Below are 13213 nucleotides of genomic sequence, written 5' to 3' on the forward strand. Positions count from 1 at the left end.
TTAACATGTTTTTCTTTTTTCCGGAGTAGGTTCTGTTGTCATGGCAGCTGGCGGGGGGAGTCCTTGAGGCCAGTCAGTACAAAATGGTGGGGGGGTCGCATCGGGGGTATGCGTCCCCCAAAAAAGGTACATGGTTGAAGACTTCATCGGGTGTTATCCCTTTGAAGTGGTCTTCTGGTAGAAGGTATGTCACTTGAAGGCTTCATCGGGTGTTATCCCTTTGAAGTGGACTTCTAGTGGTCGGTATATCACTTGAGGGCTTCAACGGGTGTTATCCCCTTGAAGTGGACTTCTAGTGGTTGGAGCCATCTGCAGAGGTGAACGGTGCTTCCGAGCTGGTTTACGGCTGGAGGTAATTAGTGGTTTGCAGATGGCTAATTCGGTGTGTTCTTGAAAGGAACATCTGAAGGGGCTTCAAGGACTTCCTCTGCTCGGGTTAATGTTAACGTTTAATTGTTATTTATGATTCTGACCCATGTTGGGTCATGTGAATTATTAGGAGGAATTCTCTGGTGGATTCCTAACTAGTTATCCGAATGTTTCGGATTTAAATTGTTTTTATAAAACTGTGAAATTAATAAACGGCTGCTGTGGCCATTTCACATCCAACCTCGGTGTCATGTGTCGTTACTAAATGGGGGTGGGGGATAGTATGGTTTAAGGTTAACACACGACTCTACCTAGGCAGGTCAAGGCCGGAGAGGAAGCCAGACAGGATTTGCTTCTTTTGCTTGCACCACAATGCAGTGCTGAAAGAGGAGGAATCTACATAAAAACGCCTTCCTGGCAACGCCCAAATGCCCTGCTGCCATGCAGATAAACACTGGCAGCGGCAGCAAGTGCATGCCCACAGCCACCCCTTGTTCCTTCACACCTTGTATCAGCTGTAATCCAGTCCAGTCCAGTGCTGCCTGCTGAGCAGCACTGACCAACACTGCCTGGGCCCAGGCTTTTATCTCTGAGGCCCCATTATGATGTCAGAAAGCTGGCTCTGGAATCCTGAGGGCTCCACTATGACACGTGCAAAGTTCCGTCTGAACTTTATATAAGACGGTGAGGCTCAGTCAGTCACTCAGTGTTGCCTGAGAGGGCAACACTGCAACAGCCGGCCGCCAGGCTGTCTTTTTTTTTGCACAGCTAGTTGCCTCCAGGAGGCCACAAGAGGGAGACAAGGGACTGCAAAATGGAAAATAGGCATCCACCAACTTTACAGACAACTTCTCCTTGCTCCTACAACCTCCATCCTTGCACAGTTTGTTATTCTTCTAGGTAACATAGTAACAAATCCAAATTGCTGCTCTCTTTGTAGGCAAGCAAGGCTTTGTTGCAACTGCAATTCTTACTTCTTCTTGAAATGTAGGGACGACAGTACATTCCATCACATCCATCTAGTGTACACAGGTAGGTCCATTGTGGCGGGCAGGCGAGCGGGCGGGCTGCTTTATTGGCTGTTTGCTGTTCCCCTACTCCACTCCACTATTTGACTGTTGTGCTGCATCAATCAATCAATCAATCAATCAATCAATCAATCAATCAATCAATCAATCAATCAGTGGCTGGCTCAGGTGCAGCTCTTTAACTTACCTAAAAGGGAGGGCGGAGAGAAGACAAGGAAGGTGAATGAGGTGTTCCAATGTGAAATGCCGGAAACACAGAAACACAGACGACACACAACAAGAGGTGGCAATCTATTCATTAATTGCATTTAATCAATGAGCTCATTATCACTCATGCATTGTCCAACAGGTGTTGAAATAATGGGATTAAAAGGGGAGATCCCTTCAGAAAGACAGAAACAATAGCAAAGACAAAAAACACTTTTGGAATCTGCTTTTAGTCAACACATAAGGAAAGGGTGCACCGGTCCTGGAAATACTGCAATACCAGGTCAATGCGTGGAGTGGACAGAGCAAGCTCTATTTCCATCTCCCTGTTCTAAAAATCCATTTAATATATGGTCCCCAGATAGGGGACGTATCAGATATTAAACTGATAAGAACAGATACTACACTTGATCTTAGCCAAAAGGCCGAGAAGCGATAACCCGAACGGGCCGCGCGTTGCCCGAGCCTGCCCGATACTGCTGTTCAGCCCTTGCAGCGATTCAGCCTACTTCTAGGCAATTCCATGGGGCCCTGCAGGCTCACACACTCACAGCTACACGGGAGGTGAATAAAGGCCGGAGAGGAAGCCAGACAGGATTTGCTTCTTTTGCTTGCACCACAATGCAGTGCTGAAAGAGGAGGAATCTACATAAAAACGCCTTCCTGGCAACGCCCAAATGCCCTGCTGCCATGCAGATAAACACTGGCAGCGGCAGCAAGTGCATGCCCACAGCCACCCCTTGTTCCTTCACACCTTGTATCAGCTGTAATCCAGTCCAGTCCAGTGCTGCCTGCTGAGCAGCACTGACCAACACTGCCTGGGCCCAGGCTTTTATCTCTGAGGCCCCATTATGATGTCAGAAAGCTGGCTCTGGAATCCTGAGGGCTCCACTATGACACGTGCAAAGTTCCGTCTGAACTTTATATAAGACGGTGAGGCTCAGTCAGTCACTCAGTGTTGCCTGAGAGGGCAACACTGCAACAGCCGGCCGCCAGGCTGTCTTTTTTTTTGCACAGCTAGTTGCCTCCAGGAGGCCACAAGAGGGAGACAAGGGACTGCAAAATGGAAAATAGGCATCCACCAACTTTACAGACAACTTCTCCTTGCTCCTACAACCTCCATCCTTGCACAGTTTGTTATTCTTCTAGGTAACATAGTAACAAATCCAAATTGCTGCTCTCTTTGTAGGCAAGCAAGGCTTTGTTGCAACTGCAATTCTTACTTCTTCTTGAAATGTAGGGACGACAGTACATTCCATCACATCCATCTAGTGTACACAGGTAGGTCCATTGTGGCGGGCAGGCGAGCGGGCGGGCTGCTTTATTGGCTGTTTGCTGTTCCCCTACTCCACTCCACTATTTGACTGTTGTGCTGCATCAATCAATCAATCAATCAATCAATCAATCAATCAATCAGTGGCTGGCTCAGGTGCAGCTCTTTAACTTACCTAAAAGGGAGGGCGGAGAGAAGACAAGGAAGGTGAATGAGGTGTTCCAATGTGAAATGCCGGAAACACAGAAACACAGACGACACACAACAAGAGGTGGCAATCTATTCATTAATTGCATTTAATCAATGAGCTCATTATCACTCATGCATTGTCCAACAGGTGTTGAAATAATGGGATTAAAAGGGGAGATCCCTTCAGAAAGACAGAAACAATAGCAAAGACAAAAAACACTTTTGGAATCTGCTTTTAGTCAACACATAAGGAAAGGGTGCACCGGTCCTGGAAATACTGCAATACCAGGTCAATGCGTGGAGTGGACAGAGCAAGCTCTATTTCCATCTTCCTGTTCTAAAAATCCATTTAATATATGGTCCCCAGATAGGGGACGTATCAGATATTAAACTGATAAGAACAGATACTACACTTGATCTTAGCCAAAAGGCCGAGAAGCGATAACCCGAACGGGCCGCGCGTTGCCCGAGCCTGCCCGATACTGCTGTTCAGCCCTTGCAGCGATTCAGCCTACTTCTAGGCAATTCCATGGGGCCCTGCAGGCTCACACACTCACAGCTACACGGGAGGTGAATAAAGGCCGGAGAGGAAGCCAGACAGGATTTGCTTCTTTTGCTTGCACCACAATGCAGTGCTGAAAGAGGAGGAATCTACATAAAAACGCCTTCCTGGCAACGCCCAAATGCCCTGCTGCCATGCAGATAAACACTGGCAGCGGCAGCAAGTGCATGCCCACAGCCACCCCTTGTTCCTTCACACCTTGTATCAGCTGTAATCCAGTCCAGTCCAGTGCTGCCTGCTGAGCAGCACTGACCAACACTGCCTGGGCCCAGGCTTTTATCTCTGAGGCCCCATTATGATGTCAGAAAGCTGGCTCTGGAATCCTGAGGGCTCCACTATGACACGTGCAAAGTTCCGTCTGAACTTTATATAAGACGGTGAGGCTCAGTCAGTCACTCAGTGTTGCCTGAGAGGGCAACACTGCAACAGCCGGCCGCCAGGCTGTCTTTTTTTTGCACAGCTAGTTGCCTCCAGGAGGCCACAAGAGGGAGACAAGGGACTGCAAAATGGAAAATAGGCATCCACCAACTTTACAGACAACTTCTCCTTGCTCCTACAACCTCCATCATTGCACAGTTTGTTATTCTTCTAGGTAACATAGTAACAAATCCAAATTGCTGCTCTCTTTGTAGGCAAGCAAGGCTTTGTTGCAACTGCAATTCTTACTTCTTCTTGAAATGTAGGGACGACAGTACATTCCATCACATCCATCTAGTGTACACAGGTAGGTCCATTGTGGCGGGCAGGCGAGCGGGCGGGCTGCTTTATTGGCTGTTTGCTGTTCCCCTACTCCACTCCACTATTTGACTGTTGTGCTGCATCAATCAATCAATCAATCAATCAATCAATCAATCAATCAATCAATCAGTGGCTGGCTCAGGTGCAGCTCTTTAACTTACCTAAAAGGGAGGGCGGAGAGAAGACAAGGAAGGTGAATGAGGTGTTCCAATGTGAAATGCCGGAAACACAGAAACACAGACGACACACAACAAGAGGTGGCAATCTATTCATTAATTGCATTTAATCAATGAGCTCATTATCACTCATGCATTGTCCAACAGGTGTTGAAATAATGGGATTAAAAGGGGAGATCCCTTCAGAAAGACAGAAACAATAGCAAAGACAAAAAACACTTTTGGAATCTGCTTTTAGTCAACACATAAGGAAAGGGTGCACCGGTCCTGGAAATACTGCAATACCAGGTCAATGCGTGGAGTGGACAGAGCAAGCTCTATTTCCATCTCCCTGTTCTAAAAATCCATTTAATATATGGTCCCCAGATAGGGGACGTATCAGATATTAAACTGATAAGAACAGATACTACACTTGATCTTAGCCAAAAGGCCGAGAAGCGATAACCCGAACGGGCCGCGCGTTGCCCGAGCCTGCCCGATACTGCTGTTCAGCCCTTGCAGCGATTCAGCCTACTTCTAGGCAATTCCATGGGGCCCTGCAGGCTCACACACTCACAGCTACACGGGAGGTGAATAAAGGCCGGAGAGGAAGCCAGACAGGATTTGCTTCTTTTGCTTGCACCACAATGCAGTGCTGAAAGAGGAGGAATCTACATAAAAACGCCTTCCTGGCAACGCCCAAATGCCCTGCTGCCATGCAGATAAACACTGGCAGCGGCAGCAAGTGCATGCCCACAGCCACCCCTTGTTCCTTCACACCTTGTATCAGCTGTAATCCAGTCCAGTCCAGTGCTGCCTGCTGAGCAGCACTGACCAACACTGCCTGGGCCCAGGCTTTTATCTCTGAGGCCCCATTATGATGTCAGAAAGCTGGCTCTGGAATCCTGAGGGCTCCACTATGACACGTGCAAAGTTCCGTCTGAACTTTATATAAGACGGTGAGGCTCAGTCAGTCACTCAGTGTTGCCTGAGAGGGCAACACTGCAACAGCCGGCCGCCAGGCTGTCTTTTTTTTGCACAGCTAGTTGCCTCCAGGAGGCCACAAGAGGGAGACAAGGGACTGCAAAATGGAAAATAGGCATCCACCAACTTTACAGACAACTTCTCCTTGCTCCTACAACCTCCATCCTTGCACAGTTTGTTATTCTTCTAGGTAACATAGTAACAAATCCAAATTGCTGCTCTCTTTGTAGGCAAGCAAGGCTTTGTTGCAACTGCAATTCTTACTTCTTCTTGAAATGTAGGGACGACAGTACATTCCATCACATCCATCTAGTGTACACAGGTAGGTCCATTGTGGCGGGCAGGCGAGCGGGCGGGCTGCTTTATTGGCTGTTTGCTGTTCCCCTACTCCACTCCACTATTTGACTGTTGTGCTGCATCAATCAATCAATCAATCAATCAATCAATCAATCATTCAATCAATCAATCAGTGGCTGGCTCAGGTGCAGCTCTTTAACTTACCTAAAAGGGAGGGCGGAGAGAAGACAAGGAAGGTGAATGAGGTGTTCCAATGTGAAATGCCGGAAACACAGAAACACAGACGACACACAACAAGAGGTGGCAATCTATTCATTAATTGCATTTAATCAATGAGCTCATTATCACTCATGCATTGTCCAACAGGTGTTCAAATAATGGGATTAAAAGGGGAGATCCCTTCAGAAAGACAGAAACAATAGCAAAGACAAAAAACACTTTTGGAATCTGCTTTTAGTCAACACATAAGGAAAGGGTGCACCGGTCCTGGAAATACTGCAATACCAGGTCAATGCGTGGAGTGGACAGAGCAAGCTCTATTTCCATCTCCCTGTTCTAAAAATCCATTTAATATATGGTCCCCAGATAGGGGACGTATCAGATATTAAACTGATAAGAACAGATACTACACTTGATCTTAGCCAAAAGGCCGAGAAGCGATAACCCGAACGGGCCGCGCGTTGCCCGAGCCTGCCCGATACTGCTGTTCAGCCCTTGCAGCGATTCAGCCTACTTCTAGGCAATTCCATGGGGCCCTGCAGGCTCACACACTCACGGCTACACGGGAGGTGAATAAAGGCCGGAGAGGAAGCCAGACAGGATTTGCTTCTTTTGCTTGCACCACAATGCAGTGCTGAAAGAGGAGGAATCTACATAAAAACGCCTTCCTGGCAACGCCCAAATGCCCTGCTGCCATGCAGATAAACACTGGCAGCGGCAGCAAGTGCATGCCCACAGCCACCCCTTGTTCCTTCACACCTTGTATCAGCTGTAATCCAGTCCAGTCCAGTGCTGCCTGCTGAGCAGCACTGACCAACACTGCCTGGGCCCAGGCTTTTATCTCTGAGGCCCCATTATGATGTCAGAAAGCTGGCTCTGGAATCCTGAGGGCTCCACTATGACACGTGCAAAGTTCCGTCTGAACTTTATATAAGACGGTGAGGCTCAGTCAGTCACTCAGTGTTGCCTGAGAGGGCAACACTGCAACAGCCGGCCGCCAGGCTGTCTTTTTTTTGCACAGCTAGTTGCCTCCAGGAGGCCACAAGAGGGAGACAAGGGACTGCAAAATGGAAAATAGGCATCCACCAACTTTACAGACAACTTCTCCTTGCTCCTACAACCTCCATCCTTGCACAGTTTGTTATTCTTCTAGGTAACATAGTAACAAATCCAAATTGCTGCTCTCTTTGTAGGCAAGCAAGGCTTTGTTGCAACTGCAATTCTTACTTCTTCTTGAAATGTAGGGACGACAGTACATTCCATCACATCCATCTAGTGTACACAGGTAGGTCCATTGTGGCGGGCAGGCGAGCGGGCGGGCTGCTTTATTGGCTGTTTGCTGTTCCCCTACTCCACTCCACTATTTGACTGTTGTGCTGCATCAATCAATCAATCAATCAATCAATCAATCAATCAATCAGTGGCTGGCTCAGGTGCAGCTCTTTAACTTACCTAAAAGGGAGGGCGGAGAGAAGACAAGGAAGGTGAATGAGGTGTTCCAATGTGAAATGCCGGAAACACAGAAACACAGACGACACACAACAAGAGGTGGCAATCTATTCATTAATTGCATTTAATCAATGAGCTCATTATCACTCATGCATTGTCCAACAGGTGTTGAAATAATGGGATTAAAAGGGGAGATCCCTTCAGAAAGACAGAAACAATAGCAAAGACAAAAAACACTTTTGGAATCTGCTTTTAGTCAACACATAAGGAAAGGGTGCACCGGTCCTGGAAATACTGCAATACCAGGTCAATGCGTGGAGTGGACAGAGCAAGCTCTATTTCCATCTCCCTGTTCTAAAAATCCATTTAATATATGGTCCCCAGATAGGGGACGTATCAGATATTAAACTGATAAGAACAGATACTACACTTGATCTTAGCCAAAAGGCCGAGAAGCGATAACCCGAACGGGCCGCGCGTTGCCCGAGCCTGCCCGATACTGCTGTTCAGCCCTTGCAGCGATTCAGCCTACTTCTAGGCAATTCCATGGGGCCCTGCAGGCTCACACACTCACAGCTACACGGGAGGTGAATAAAGGCCGGAGAGGAAGCCAGACAGGATTTGCTTCTTTTGCTTGCACCACAATGCAGTGCTGAAAGAGGAGGAATCTACATAAAAACGCCTTCCTGGCAACGCCCAAATGCCCTGCTGCCATGCAGATAAACACTGGCAGCGGCAGCAAGTGCATGCCCACAGCCACCCCTTGTTCCTTCACACCTTGTATCAGCTGTAATCCAGTCCAGTCCAGTGCTGCCTGCTGAGCAGCACTGACCAACACTGCCTGGGCCCAGGCTTTTATCTCTGAGGCCCCATTATGATGTCAGAAAGCTGGCTCTGGAATCCTGAGGGCTCCACTATGACACGTGCAAAGTTCCGTCTGAACTTTATATAAGACGGTGAGGCTCAGTCAGTCACTCAGTGTTGCCTGAGAGGGCAACACTGCAACAGCCGGCCGCCAGGCTATCTTTTTTTTGCACAGCTAGTTGCCTCCAGGAGGCCACAAGAGGGAGACAAGGGACTGCAAAATGGAAAATAGGCATCCACCAACTTTACAGACAACTTCTCCTTGCTCCTACAACCTCCATCCTTGCACAGTTTGTTATTCTTCTAGGTAACATAGTAACAAATCCAAATTGCTGCTCTCTTTGTAGGCAAGCAAGGCTTTGTTGCAACTGCAATTCTTACTTCTTCTTGAAATGTAGGGACGACAGTACATTCCATCACATCCATCTAGTGTACACAGGTAGGTCCATTGTGGCGGGCAGGCGAGCGGGCGGGCTGCTTTATTGGCTGTTTGCTGTTCCCCTACTCCACTCCACTATTTGACTGTTGTGCTGCATCAATCAATCAATCAATCAATCAATCAATCAATCAATCAATCAATCAATCAGTGGCTGGCTCAGGTGCAGCTCTTTAACTTACCTAAAAGGGAGGGCGGAGAGAAGACAAGGAAGGTGAATGAGGTGTTCCAATGTGAAATGCCGGAAACACAGAAACACAGACGACACACAACAAGAGGTGGCAATCTATTCATTAATTGCATTTAATCAATGAGCTCATTATCACTCATGCATTGTCCAACAGGTGTTGAAATAATGGGATTAAAAGGGGAGATCCCTTCAGAAAGACAGAAACAATAGCAAAGACAAAAAACACTTTTGGAATCTGCTTTTAGTCAACACATAAGGAAAGGGTGCACCGGTCCTGGAAATACTGCAATACCAGGTCAATGCGTGGAGTGGACAGAGCAAGCTCTATTTCCATCTCCCTGTTCTAAAAATCCATTTAATATATGGTCCCCAGATAGGGGACGTATCAGATATTAAACTGATAAGAACAGATACTACACTTGATCTTAGCCAAAAGGCCGAGAAGCGATAACCCGAACGGGCCGCGCGTTGCCCGAGCCTGCCCGATACTGCTGTTCAGCCCTTGCAGCGATTCAGCCTACTTCTAGGCAATTCCATGGGGCCCTGCAGGCTCACACACTCACAGCTACACGGGAGGTGAATAAAGGCCGGAGAGGAAGCCAGACAGGATTTGCTTCTTTTGCTTGCACCACAATGCAGTGCTGAAAGAGGAGGAATCTACATAAAAACGCCTTCCTGGCAACGCCCAAATGCCCTGCTGCCATGCAGATAAACACTGGCAGCGGCAGCAAGTGCATGCCCACAGCCACCCCTTGTTCCTTCACACCTTGTATCAGCTGTAATCCAGTCCAGTCCAGTGCTGCCTGCTGAGCAGCACTGACCAACACTGCCTGGGCCCAGGCTTTTATCTCTGAGGCCCCATTATGATGTCAGAAAGCTGGCTCTGGAATCCTGAGGGCTCCACTATGACACGTGCAAAGTTCCGTCTGAACTTTATATAAGACGGTGAGGCTCAGTCAGTCACTCAGTGTTGCCTGAGAGGGCAACACTGCAACAGCCGGCCGCCAGGCTGTCTTTTTTTTGCACAGCTAGTTGCCTCCAGGAGGCCACAAGAGGGAGACAAGGGACTGCAAAATGGAAAATAGGCATCCACCAACTTTACAGACAACTTCTCCTTGCTCCTACAACCTCCATCCTTGCACAGTTTGTTATTCTTCTAGGTAACATAGTAACAAATCCAAATTGCTGCTCTCTTTGTAGGCAAGCAAGGCTTTGTTGCAACTGCAATTCTTACTTCTTCTTGAAATGTAGGGACGACAGTACATTCCATCACATCCATCTAGTGTACACAGGTAGGTCCATTGTGGCGGGCAGGCGAGCGGGCGGGCTGCTTTATTGGCTGTTTGCTGTTCCCCTACTCCACTCCACTATTTGACTGTTGTGCTGCATCAATCAATCAATCAATCAATCAATCAATCAATCAATCAATCAGTGGCTGGCTCAGGTGCAGCTCTTTAACTTACCTAAAAGGGAGGGCGGAGAGAAGACAAGGAAGGTGAATGAGGTGTTCCAATGTGAAATGCCGGAAACACAGAAACACAGACGACACACAACAAGAGGTGGCAATCTATTCATTAATTGCATTTAATCAATGAGCTCATTATCACTCATGCATTGTCCAACAGGTGTTGAAATAATGGGATTAAAAGGGGAGATCCCTTCAGAAAGACAGAAACAATAGCAAAGACAAAAAACACTTTTGGAATCTGCTTTTAGTCAACACATAAGGAAAGGGTGCACCGGTCCTGGAAATACTGCAATACCAGGTCAATGCGTGGAGTGGACAGAGCAAGCTCTATTTCCATCTCCCTGTCCTAAAAATCCATTTAATATATGGTCCCCAGATAGGGGACGTATCAGATATTAAACTGATAAGAACAGATACTACACTTGATCTTAGCCAAAAGGCCGAGAAGCGATAACCCGAACGGGCCGCGCGTTGCCCGAGCCTGCCCGATACTGCTGTTCAGCCCTTGCAGCGATTCAGCCTACTTCTAGGCAATTCCATGGGGCCCTGCAGGCTCACACACTCACAGCTACACGGGAGGTGAATAAAGGCCGGAGAGGAAGCCAGACAGGATTTGCTTCTTTTGCTTGCACCACAATGCAGTGCTGAAAGAGGAGGAATCTACATAAAAACGCCTTCCTGGCAACGCCCAAATGCCCTGCTGCCATGCAGATAAACACTGGCAGCGGCAGCAAGTGCATGCCCACAGCCACCCCTTGTTCCTTCACACCTTGTATCAGCTGTAATCCAGTCCAGTCCAGTGCTGCCTGCTGAGCAGCACTGACCAACACTGCCTGGGCCCAGGCTTTTATCTCTGAGGCCCCATTATGATGTCAGAAAGCTGGCTCTGGAATCCTGAGGGCTCCACTATGACACGTGCAAAGTTCCGTCTGAACTTTATATAAGACGGTGAGGCTCAGTCAGTCACTCAGTGTTGCCTGAGAGGGCAACACTGCAACAGCCGGCCGCCAGGCTGTCTTTTTTTTGCACAGCTAGTTGCCTCCAGGAGGCCACAAGAGGGAGACAAGGGACTGCAAAATGGAAAATAGGCATCCACCAACTTTACAGACAACTTCTCCTTGCTCCTACAACCTCCATCCTTGCACAGTTTGTTATTCTTCTAGGTAACATAGTAACAAATCCAAATTGCTGCTCTCTTTGTAGGCAAGCAAGGCTTTGTTGCAACTGCAATTCTTACTTCTTCTTGAAATGTAGGGACGACAGTACATTCCATCACATCCATCTAGTGTACACAGGTAGGTCCATTGTGGCGGGCAGGCGAGCGGGCGGGCTGCTTTATTGGCTGTTTGCTGTTCCCCTACTCCACTCCACTATTTGACTGTTGTGCTGCATCAATCAATCAATCAATCAATCAATCAATCAATCAATCAATCAATCAATCAATCAATCAGTGGCTGGCTCAGGTGCAGCTCTTTAACTTACCTAAAAGGGAGGGCGGAGAGAAGACAAGGAAGGTGAATGAGGTGTTCCAATGTGAAATGCCGGAAACACAGAAACACAGACGACACACAACAAGAGGTGGCAATCTATTCATTAATTGCATTTAATCAATGAGCTCATTATCACTCATGCATTGTCCAACAGGTGTTGAAATAATGGGATTAAAAGGGGAGATCCCTTCAGAAAGACAGAAACAATAGCAAAGACAAAAAACACTTTTGGAATCTGCTTTTAGTCAACACATAAGGAAAGGGTGCACCGGTCCTGGAAATACTGCAATACCAGGTCAATGCGTGGAGTGGACAGAGCAAGCTCTATTTCCATCTCCCTGTTCTAAAAATCCATTTAATATATGGTCCCCAGATAGGGGACGTATCAGATATTAAACTGATAAGAACAGATACTACACTTGATCTTAGCCAAAAGGCCGAGAAGCGATAACCCGAACGGGCCGCGCGTTGCCCGAGCCTGCCCGATACTGCTGTTCAGCCCTTGCAGCGATTCAGCCTACTTCTAGGCAATTCCATGGGGCCCTGCAGGCTCACACACTCACAGCTACACGGGAGGTGAATAAAGGCCGGAGAGGAAGCCAGACAGGATTTGCTTCTTTTGCTTGCACCACAATGCAGTGCTGAAAGAGGAGGAATCTACATAAAAACGCCTTCCTGGCAACGCCCAAATGCCCTGCTGCCATGCAGATAAACACTGGCAGCGGCAGAAAGTGCATGCCCACAGCCACCCCTTGTTCCTTCACACCTTGTATCAGCTGTAATCCAGTCCAGTCCAGTGCTGCCTGCTGAGCAGCACTGACCAACACTGCCTGGGCCCAGGCTTTTATCTCTGAGGCCCCATTATGATGTCAGAAAGCTGGCTCTGGAATCCTGAGGGCTCCACTATGACACGTGCAAAGTTCCGTCTGAACTTTATATAAGACGGTGAGGCTCAGTCAGTCACTCAGTGTTGCCTGAGAGGGCAACACTGCAACAGCCGGCCGCCAGGCTGTCTTTTTTTTGCACAGCTAGTTGCCTCCAGGAGGCCACAAGAGGGAGACAAGGGACTGCAAAATGGAAAATAGGCATCCACCAACTTTACAGACAACTTCTCCTTGCTCCTACAACCTACATCCTTGCACAGTTTGTTATTCTTCTAGGTAACATAGTAACAAATCCAAATTGCTGCTCTCTTTGTAGGCAAGCAAGGCTTTGTTGCAACTGCAATTCTTACTTCTTCTTGAAATGTAGGGACGACAGTACATTCCATCACATCCATCTAGTGTACACAGGTA

At 47.8% G+C, this 13213-nt stretch overlaps 8 non-coding genes across 8 annotated transcripts; all 8 read right to left on the reverse strand.

Annotated features, from left to right (window-relative positions):
- Positions 1-1850: 1850 nt before the first annotated feature.
- LOC142691684 (U2 spliceosomal RNA) lies at positions 1851-2041 on the reverse strand. The gene has a single exon (XR_012860213.1). It is a non-coding gene; the product is annotated as a U2 spliceosomal RNA (small nuclear RNA).
- A 1277-nt stretch (positions 2042-3318) lies between these two features.
- Positions 3319-3509, reverse strand: LOC142691807 (U2 spliceosomal RNA). Its single transcript, XR_012860325.1, has one exon. It is a non-coding gene; the product is annotated as a U2 spliceosomal RNA (small nuclear RNA).
- A 1284-nt stretch (positions 3510-4793) lies between these two features.
- On the reverse strand, positions 4794-4984 carry LOC142691685 (U2 spliceosomal RNA). Its single transcript, XR_012860214.1, has one exon. It is a non-coding gene; the product is annotated as a U2 spliceosomal RNA (small nuclear RNA).
- A 1288-nt stretch (positions 4985-6272) lies between these two features.
- Positions 6273-6463, reverse strand: LOC142691687 (U2 spliceosomal RNA). The gene has a single exon (XR_012860216.1). It is a non-coding gene; the product is annotated as a U2 spliceosomal RNA (small nuclear RNA).
- A 1276-nt stretch (positions 6464-7739) lies between these two features.
- On the reverse strand, positions 7740-7930 carry LOC142691688 (U2 spliceosomal RNA). Its single transcript, XR_012860217.1, has one exon. It is a non-coding gene; the product is annotated as a U2 spliceosomal RNA (small nuclear RNA).
- Positions 7931-9218: 1288 nt separating this feature from the next.
- Positions 9219-9409, reverse strand: LOC142691689 (U2 spliceosomal RNA). Its single transcript, XR_012860218.1, has one exon. It is a non-coding gene; the product is annotated as a U2 spliceosomal RNA (small nuclear RNA).
- Positions 9410-10689: 1280 nt separating this feature from the next.
- Positions 10690-10880, reverse strand: LOC142691798 (U2 spliceosomal RNA). Its single transcript, XR_012860317.1, has one exon. It is a non-coding gene; the product is annotated as a U2 spliceosomal RNA (small nuclear RNA).
- A 1296-nt stretch (positions 10881-12176) lies between these two features.
- Positions 12177-12367, reverse strand: LOC142691690 (U2 spliceosomal RNA). The gene has a single exon (XR_012860219.1). It is a non-coding gene; the product is annotated as a U2 spliceosomal RNA (small nuclear RNA).
- Between the last annotated feature and the right edge of the window lie 846 nt (positions 12368-13213).

This window comes from Rhinoderma darwinii (genome assembly GCF_050947455.1).
Source record: "Rhinoderma darwinii isolate aRhiDar2 chromosome 5 unlocalized genomic scaffold, aRhiDar2.hap1 SUPER_5_unloc_38, whole genome shotgun sequence".
Lineage (NCBI taxonomy): Eukaryota > Metazoa > Chordata > Amphibia > Anura > Rhinodermatidae > Rhinoderma > Rhinoderma darwinii.